Here is an 8,861-nt window from a genome sequence, read left to right as displayed (position 1 = left end):
CACAGGCTCCGGACACGCAGGCTCAGCAGCCATGGCTCACGGGCCCAGCCGCTCCGCGGCATGTGGTATCTTCGCGGACCGGGGCACGAAGCCGCTTCCCCTGCATCGGCAGGCGGACTCTCAACCACTGCGCCACCAAGGAAGCCCTTCCTTATTTTTTATGAGGGTCCCCTCTGAGCTCCATTTGGCATTCCATGTGAGCTGCATGAAATACAGATTACACTTTGTACAGACACATCAAAGGGTTCAGTTTCAGTGTATCAACATGACAAATTATGTAAAACTGGTAAATTGAGGTTACCAATAACAGCACCACCTGTGGCTTTATAGAATCCCAGCCTTTAGTAGATGAGGGTAACTTAGCCAGCTGCATGAGCAGACTCAGGGTGGTGGTGCATCATTTGTTAAAACACAGATTACTGGGGCTTCCCTGGTGGCGCAGTGGTTGGGAGTCCGCCGGCCGATGCCGGCGGCACGGTTTCGTGCCCCGGTCCGGGAGGATCCCACATGCCGCGGAGCAGCTGGGCCCGTGAGCCATGGCCGCTGGGCCTGCGCATCCGGAGCCAGTGCTCCGCAACGGGAGAGGCCACAGCAGTGAGAGGCCCGCGTACCGCAAAAAAAAAAAACAAAAAAAACACAGATTACTTCCCCTCCCTGATTCCACTATCTTTGAATCCATATGTCTGGGGTGGAATCCAAGAATCTGCATTTTTACTAAATTCTCCCAGATGATGCCGAGTCTACCAGTCTGGGAAACACACTTTAAAACCCGAGATAAATACCAACTGGTCAAAATAACCAACTGATAAACTTACCAGTGGACATTTCTAAAGCATGGGCTAGAAGTTGGACAAGAGGGTCCTTTACTGTGACAAAGAGTTTTATCAGACAGTGATGTAAAACAGCACACAACGTCCCCCGTAAATCTATCGTTTTAAAGCATGCAGCTACTACACAAGCGGAAGGATTCAAAAAACGAGTTTTCCCCCATAAAGCGTGGCAAATGTTGTCGTGTAAATGGCGCTGGAATCACTAGAGTGGACACATTAAGAACTAAGGGCAGTGTGTCCATCTTTAAACAGTATTCTGCCCTGTTGCTTCTCCAGCATCCTGTTTTATCCTGACTCTCCCTGAATGAATGAAGGGGAAAGGGAGAAGAGGGCAAGCCAGGTGGCGCCGTAGCTTAACACATTTTCCTGCCAAGCCCAACACTGACGCACTTTGGAGCACAGGTGAAAACAATCTCCAACACTTAAGTACTATTTTAGAGTAAAGCAACCCACCTTAAGTGCATGGATTGCCACAAGCACGGGCGTGGAGCTCAGGAGGGTAGGCTGGGTGTGGCAGCCGAGGTTCCAACACCCCAGGAACAGAGAGGGAAGGTGAGGGGCGGGGGAGCATGACTTCGTTGAATTCCCACCGCGGTCTTGAGGGTGCAGGCGAGGCTGTGCAACTTCCCCGGGAATTCTCATTCTAGTAGCGTCTGCGCTCTTTCCCAGACCATCTATCCCATAAAGGCAGGCGACAGTGCACACACCAGGTGTAGGCTGCTAATGCCAGCACTGGGGCCGGGGGGGGGGGGGGGGGGTGTACAAAACCACAAGTTCACGGGGGGAACGGGGGACAGATTTATTTGCCAGGGAGTGCATTTATGTATCTCCCCCCACTTACGTCCCAAATCTTAGGAAGCTCCCTTCTCCCTGCAGCACGACGCCCAAATAGGCACCAAAAAGTTTCCCTGCGCGGGCAGAGGCTGGCATGCAGCCTGGGTGTCGGTGATCAGAGGCCGAGCTCCGGGGTTTTCTGTTTGGGTGCGCCCCGCAGGCCAGCCCGGGCTCGGGGGCGTCGGCGGTGGCGCTCCGGAAGCCCAGGCGCGGCGCGGGCAGCTCAGGTAAAGGGTTACGCGGACCCGGGAGGCTCGCCCGCCGGCCGGGCCACGTGACGCGCCGGCCCAATGAGTGCGCCGGGGCGGCCTTTGCGGGCGCGGCGGATCCCCGCGGCGCTGAGCCGCTGGAGTTTCCCGGCGCGGCCGCCCGAGGCCGGCGAAGCCATGGGCGCTGCGACCCCGCCGCCGCCGCCGCCGCCCGGCCCCAGGTAGGGACAGTCTCCAGCCCCGCGCGCCGGGCCCCGCCGCGGGCAGCACAGGCGCTTGACTCCCGCGCAACTCGGGTTTTGTGGCATGGTTTCCCCCACTTCTCTCAAGGGGCATTTTTATTTATTTCCTTTGCCGTGGGAAAAGAAAAAAAAGTGGGGTATGGGGAGGTGAGGCAGTTCTTAGTTTGATTGCTTCGGGAAAGTCAGGCCATTCAACAAAGGCTCTGAAAGAGGCGAAATCCAGAATGGGGTGAGGTGGGGGGGGGGACTTTTACAAACTCCCCCAAACTAAAGACCAAGACAGTTTGCAAAGCTTGGCATCTACTTGATGTGTGAAACACTTTTGTTTTTAAATATCTTATTAATGAACTTTCAATAGTGCCTGAGAACTTGAACTGGGAAAACTGCAAAAGATTTCCCCCTTATTTCTAAGTACCCCCTCCTTCCCCCATTTTTAAGCATGTGAATGTTTTTAAGTAAAACGGAAATGGAAGATGACCGCCGCTGTCTCTTTGAAATGTCCTTGGGTCCCAGGATTTGCCCCCTTTGGGGCGCTGGCGATGAGTAGGGATTGAGGGGAGGCGGCAGTACTAGGAAGCAGCACGTGTTGAAGGAGGGTCCCAGGTGCAGCCGGTTAAATGGTCAGACACTGTTGGCTGAATATTTGATAATTAGGCAAGTATCTCCCAGGTCGATTACTTGGGTCTCAGTGACCTTGGCAGTCCAGATGAGGTGAGATTTTCACAAACCACCACTGAACAAATTTTCCAGTGTTAAAGACAAAAATCAATGTTTTGTTTTGTTTTTCCTCAAGCACTGTAATTCACCTTAGAAACAAAACAAAAACTCCCTTTAGTAATTTAGTACATGTTGTTTTCCATTGCAGTATAGATGTTTGCCCAGTGAATTTAGAGGAAGTCAGTGTTCCATGAGGTGGTTCAAAGCATTAAAGAATAGGGTGTTTATTTTCTTCCTGTCACTGCGAGAGAGAATTACTGATGGCACTTCTCACCATGGCTTCTAGGTGGTTGTAAACACGCTATTTTGGAAACACTTGAGAGTTGAATGAGAAAGATGGGGAAAGTGGTTGCTGCTTTTAAAGACAATAGATTCTATATTTGCCACTTATTCTCACATTGAATCCTCCAGTTAACACTGTTTTAAGAAGGAGACATGTTAAAGTCTAAGGCTAAGCACCCAGGTCTGTAGAACATCCAAACAGTCATGAGGCAGATCACTGAAACAATAACCAAGCTCTGAAGGTAAAGTAGAGTTCTGGGGTTATTTGTATTTCTCTAATGTGTGAAGAGTCAGTTATAGGAAGCTGCCTTGATCACAGAGGCCAAATGGAGCAGACACTGATACAAGAAGGCAAGGTTCGGCTTCTTTCTCTTCTTTGCTCTCTGTGTCCCTTCTGATCCTGTTCTTTGATTCAGTAAGCATGTGATAAGCTCCTATCTCATGGCATCTGTTCCCCGGGCCTGGTTATCAGAGGTTCTCAAGATTTAGATATGTAATGACATCTGAAGATCAAGGTGGCCAATCTTAGCTATGTTCTAAGAGCTTTTGCATATCTGGAATTTAAAACAAAACAATGACTTGCATGTCAACTAAACATGTTCCTTAGCCTAGAATGGAGCAATCCCCCCTGACTTTCCACCTAGTCCCTGTCTGAGCCTGGCAACATAACCAGGCTAAGCCCTGGCCAGAATCCAGCGTCAGCCCAAGGGCAGAGCAGGTAATGCCCTCCTTGCTCTGGGAACAGCCCTACCCTTGGTGCCGTGAGAGTCCATTGATTGTGCTTCCAGGAATGGACTCCAGTTTCCAAATAATTGAATACCAGCCTCTTGGTAGCTGGGTTTCCTCTACCTGGACTGTTTCAAATTCCCCTAGTTCCACAATTTTTTCAATAACCCAGAACCTTGGGATCTTTTAGGCTCTTGGTAAAATAGTACCTAGCTCCTGCCCTTTTTTTTCTTTTCTATTTTTGGGGCATTAGATTGATTATTGGTTGCAGATAGACTTACTAGATATCTAGAAAAGAGGAGTTGATAGGCTCATCCTAGGGGAGAGGATAGAGCTGAGCCTTCACCCATCTGCAGGTCAGCCAGGTCACCCCATTATAGCCTTCCTTAGTCTAGTTATCACCTGAATGCTATGTAAGAAAATGAAATGAAAATGAAGTGTTTTATCTACTCTCACCCTTTTCACCTGAGAATATCATGGTCCCACAGAGATTGGAATCTTCAAAAGGACCATAGATCACCAAAATGACCCTATCCTAAAGCATGCTTATAACCCATCAGGTGAAAATGTATCCTCAAGCAGAGACTTAAAAAAACTCAAAATACTGACTCAGTGTCATCAAGCATCTTAGAAAAGACTCTCCTGAGCTGCAGTAAATATCAATAGTATTAACATAAGGCAAGAGGAATATCATGTCTCAGATTTTACCGCAAGCAGTGAACTCTGTTCTATTCCGGGTACAATTGGCTTTCTAAAATTAAGTGGAACCCTGACCTGGCCAGGGTTTGTAGACATTTGGTCAGGTGCTAGGGACACAGTCCTTGCCTTTGGGGGTCTTACAGTCCTCAGAGAAGACATTGGAGGATTTTAAGCAGAGCAGATCTGCATTTTAGAAAGTTGACTCCGGCTGCAGTGAGAAGAATGAAATGGGGAAGATACAAGCAAGGCAGCTGCTAAGAAAATCCCCACTAGAGGGGAGAGAGAAGTGAATTGATTCAAAAGATACTTAGGCAAAGGTATTTAAGATACTAACTCAAAGAAAATATTAGGTGTCTCAACTCTCTGAAAAGTTGACCTGTCATTTCAAAATATGTGTGTTCCAGGTAGATAACCAGAAGCCACGTTTCATTACAATGCTGTCCCTACTGACTGTAGCTACTCTCGGGCCCCACGTAATTTGTTTCTATCACAGAAAAAAGTTTTTGATAAAGAATGAGGCTGGGGATTCCCTGGTGGCACAGTGGTTGAGAGTCCGCCTGCCGATGCAGGGGACGCGGGTTCATGCCCCGGTCCGGGAAGATCCCACGTACCGCGGAGCGGCTGGGCCCGTGAGCCATGGCCGCTGAGCCTGCACGTCCGGAGCCTGTGCTCAGCAACGGGAGAGGCTGCAACAGTGAGAGGCCCTCGTACCGCGCAAAAAAAAAAAAAAGAATGCGGCTGTTTTTTTATTCACACTTTCAACAACTTGGTGCTTCTTTATGCAGACTTAACTATATATATCTGAAGGCAAAGTTAAGATAAACTGTTGCCCTCAGATTGTACACATGTTCTCTGATTTAGCTTAATTCCTCCCAGGAGTAAAAACACCCTGACTTTTGATTGTGTAACAGTAATGGAAGTGGGCAGTGGAACAGTCTTTTTTTTTTTTTCTAAGTTGGCCACAGTATGGCCTGCTGTATGTCACAGGGAAGACTGTATCGTATTTGCAGAGGGCACTGTTAGAGCGTGTACTAGTGGTGTGTGAGAGGCACCAAATGCCCGTGAGAGAAGAAAAGCCACTCTAGTCACTGCCACATGTATAGCTTTTTAATACAAATGTATTTGGATGTATTTGCAACTTACTTGTTTATTAGTTCCAGGGTCAATCATTGCATGAGAATTTTGAAACTTTTTAAATTTTGGTGTTAAATCTTTCTCCCCCCATTTGATAACTGTATATCTTGGGTCATTAATGTACAATAAATGCAGATTTGACTTGTACTTTATGGCTATAAAACAGTGTCCTCCTTGTTTAGTGATCACACTGCACAACCTCAGTCCTGCAGAATATTTATTGCAACTTAGAAATGAATAAAAGAAGTCTACCTGCACATGCAAAGAATTAAGAGCCACATAACTTCGATTCTGGCTAGAACTTACATGGCATTATTCATCTTTTGATCCCTAATGAGCTTGGCTATCTGGGTTCCTAGTCCGCAGCAAGGAGGTCCACCTTCTAGATTCAGAGCGTGGCTGTTAGAATAAGTGTGATACGTAGTCACAACCAACTGCTGAGCAGTGAAGGCAATACAGGGAGGGGTGTCTGTGATTACATCCTAAATCTATGAGAAAAGAAAAGTTGGGTTCAGAACTATCTGTTAACAAGGAAATAAGTATTGCCTTTTGGAAAAATGGATCCTCAGTCCTTTTTAGAGCTAGAAAAAACCTTAAAAGTCATTTAGTCTGGCCACCTTAATTTACAGATAAGGAAACAGAGGCTCGAAGAGGTTAAATGATGTTTCCAAGGTCATATGGCTGCCAACTGGAAAAGCTACTGGGACCAGAATCTATGAATCCCAATTTCCAGTTGAGCCATCTTCCTACTACTGACCAAAAAGTAGAAATTTTAATGGTATGGAAAATTCATTATCTGTTGACATTGTACCTTTTTCTCAGAATATTGTAATAGCCACTATTTATGGAGAAATTACTTACATATACACAGTGTCAGTTATCTATTGCTGTATAACAAACCACTCCATAACATAATGGCTTGAAACAACCACCATTTATTTAGCTTATGACTTTTGCATCAGCAGTCTGGACCTGGTGAATCTACTGGTCTTGTCCAGGCTCCCTTATGTGTCTCTGGTCACCAAGGTGGCTCTGCCTCTGGGTGTTGGCTGACTGTTGGCTGAGTCCTCTGGGGAGCAGCTGGGCCTCATGCTTCCCGTCACTGGACAGGCTGCCCTGGGCCTGGTCACATGTTGGCTCAGCATGGTTGTGATCAGGAGCATGGGAGCAAGGCTCCTTGAGGCCTAGACTGCAATGGACACAAGTTGCTTCTCCTCCAATCTACTTATGAAGAAACAGACTCTACCTTTTGATGGGCGGAAGTGCAGAGCCTTTAGAGAATGGTATGGATTCAGGGAGGGGTGGAGAATTGTGGCCGTTTTTGCAATCTGCTGCATTGGCCGAGCACTTTGTAGAACTTAACTAATTCTCATAACAGCGCAAGAGATGAAGGCAGAATTTTACAGGTGAAGTAACTGAAACTCAGGCATGTTAGTTCACATGAGGCAGGGGAATAGCTGGTGAGCAGTGGAACCAGCATTGGAACTCAGATCTGATCCAGGACTTCCCTGGTGGTGCAGTGGTTAAGAACACCCCTGCCAATGCAGGGGACACAGGTTCGAGCCCTAGTCCGGGAAGATCCCACGTGCCACGGAACAGCTAAGCCCATGCACCACAACTAAGCTCTAGCCTGTGCTCTAGAGCCCGCGAGCCACAACTACTGAGCCCACGTGCCACAACTACTGAAGCCCATGCAGCTAGAGCCGGTGCTCCGCAACAAGAGAAGCCACGGCAATGAGAAGCCTGCACACCGCATCAAAGAGTAGCTCCCACTCGCCACAGCTAGAGAAAGCCTGCCCCCAGCAGCAAAGACCCATCACAGACAAAAATAAATAAATAATTTATAAAACTATATTAAAAAAAAAAATGATCAGATCCAAAGCCCGTGTCTGTAACCATGATGCAGCTCTGCCTCTGTGCCTCTCTGTGTGATGCTGCAGGGGAGGATGGTATTATTAAAGTATCATAAGCTCAGAGTTTCATATGAACAAAATTAACTTTAAGAATCCTTTTTCTTGATTTATGTGCTAAAAGAAATCAAGCCAGTTAAGATTCAGAGTAAAGAGAAACTGGATTATCAGAGAAGCATAGTAGGGGACAAGGTGATGAGCTTAGGGGAGCCAAGGGAAAGACAGATTTGAAAAGGAGAGCATCTATTTATAGTCAAAAGATCCTCCTATCACTTACATAAAATGGGTAATAGCCCCACTACACAGATGAAGATATTTGCCTGATAAAGATTGCATTCCAACCCATGTCTGTATGTCTCCAAAAAACTACGCCCTCCCCATTTTTTTCCCACTGAGCCAATAGGTTTTGCTACTCCAAGTGGGGTCCATGGGCCAGCAGCATGGTGGTCACCTGGAAGCTGGTTAGAATTGCAGTCTTGCCCCCACTTCGGATCTACTGAATCAGAATCTGCATTGTAACAAGATCCTCAGATGATTCATAAGCACAGTGAAGTCTGAGGAGCACTGCATTAAAGGGACCATGCGGGAAATGATTTTTAATAAGATGATGGGCTGGTGGAAGGGCATTCTAGACAGAGAGAACAGCACGAGCAAAGGACCTGAGGCTGGAGTCTGTGGGCAGGTAAAGGAATTCCTGGACTAGAGGAGGGGGCATGTTTTTGGAGTAGAAGGAAATAGGGTGAGACTGATGGAATCACTGTGGATCCTGAGGAAGTCTGCTTTTAGGAAGGCTGATCAGACAGCACTGAGGATGGCCTGGAGAGCCTGGAGGCAGTGAACCCAGTTGTGAGGCATGCCGAGGGGAGGGCTCAGACTGAGGCAGGGATGGCGGAAATAGAGAAGAAAGGTCCAGTCTGGGAGACGTTTCAAAGCACATCCCACAGGGCTTGTTGCCAAATTGGATTCTAAGGAAAGAAAGAGAGGAAGTGAAGATGGTTCTAGACTGCCAAGTTCTGAATTGTGCTTCCCAAACTTCAGGTTGGGGCATTATCTTTGCATTCTTTTCTACGGAAAAAGAAGATACTTTTTGGTGGTAATGGTGGTTTGGGGGTTTTGTTTGTTTTCAGGCAGCTTTCCCCATTCCTTTGAATTGTGGCAGTTTTTCGCCTTTTACTAAGAGGCAGTTCACATGTTAAAGTTCCAAATCAGCGTGCCCATGTAAATTTCAGAGATATATATATATATATATATATATATATATATATATATATATATATA

General features: G+C 47.0%; 1 protein-coding gene across 2 annotated transcripts in view; it reads left to right on the top strand.

The window, feature by feature from the left end:
* Positions 1-2,021: 2,021 nt before the first annotated feature.
* Positions 2,022-8,861, top strand: part of CUNH4orf19 (chromosome unknown C4orf19 homolog) — an 83,579-nt gene continuing 76,739 nt past the window's right edge. Inside the window, exon 1 of one of the 2 annotated variants that reach the window (XM_029234833.1) lies at positions 2,022-2,094. The gene's annotated coding sequence lies outside the window, so the exon portion shown is untranslated. The remainder of the gene's footprint in view (positions 2,095-8,861) is intronic. The other variant, XM_029234834.1, reaches the window with a different exon arrangement.

This window comes from Monodon monoceros, unplaced genomic scaffold, assembly GCF_005190385.1.
Source record: "Monodon monoceros isolate NGI ecotype Baffin Bay Population unplaced genomic scaffold, NGI_Narwhal_1 Super_Scaffold_20, whole genome shotgun sequence".
Lineage (NCBI taxonomy): Eukaryota > Metazoa > Chordata > Mammalia > Artiodactyla > Monodontidae > Monodon > Monodon monoceros.
This window is presented reverse-complemented; position numbering and strand designations above follow the sequence as displayed.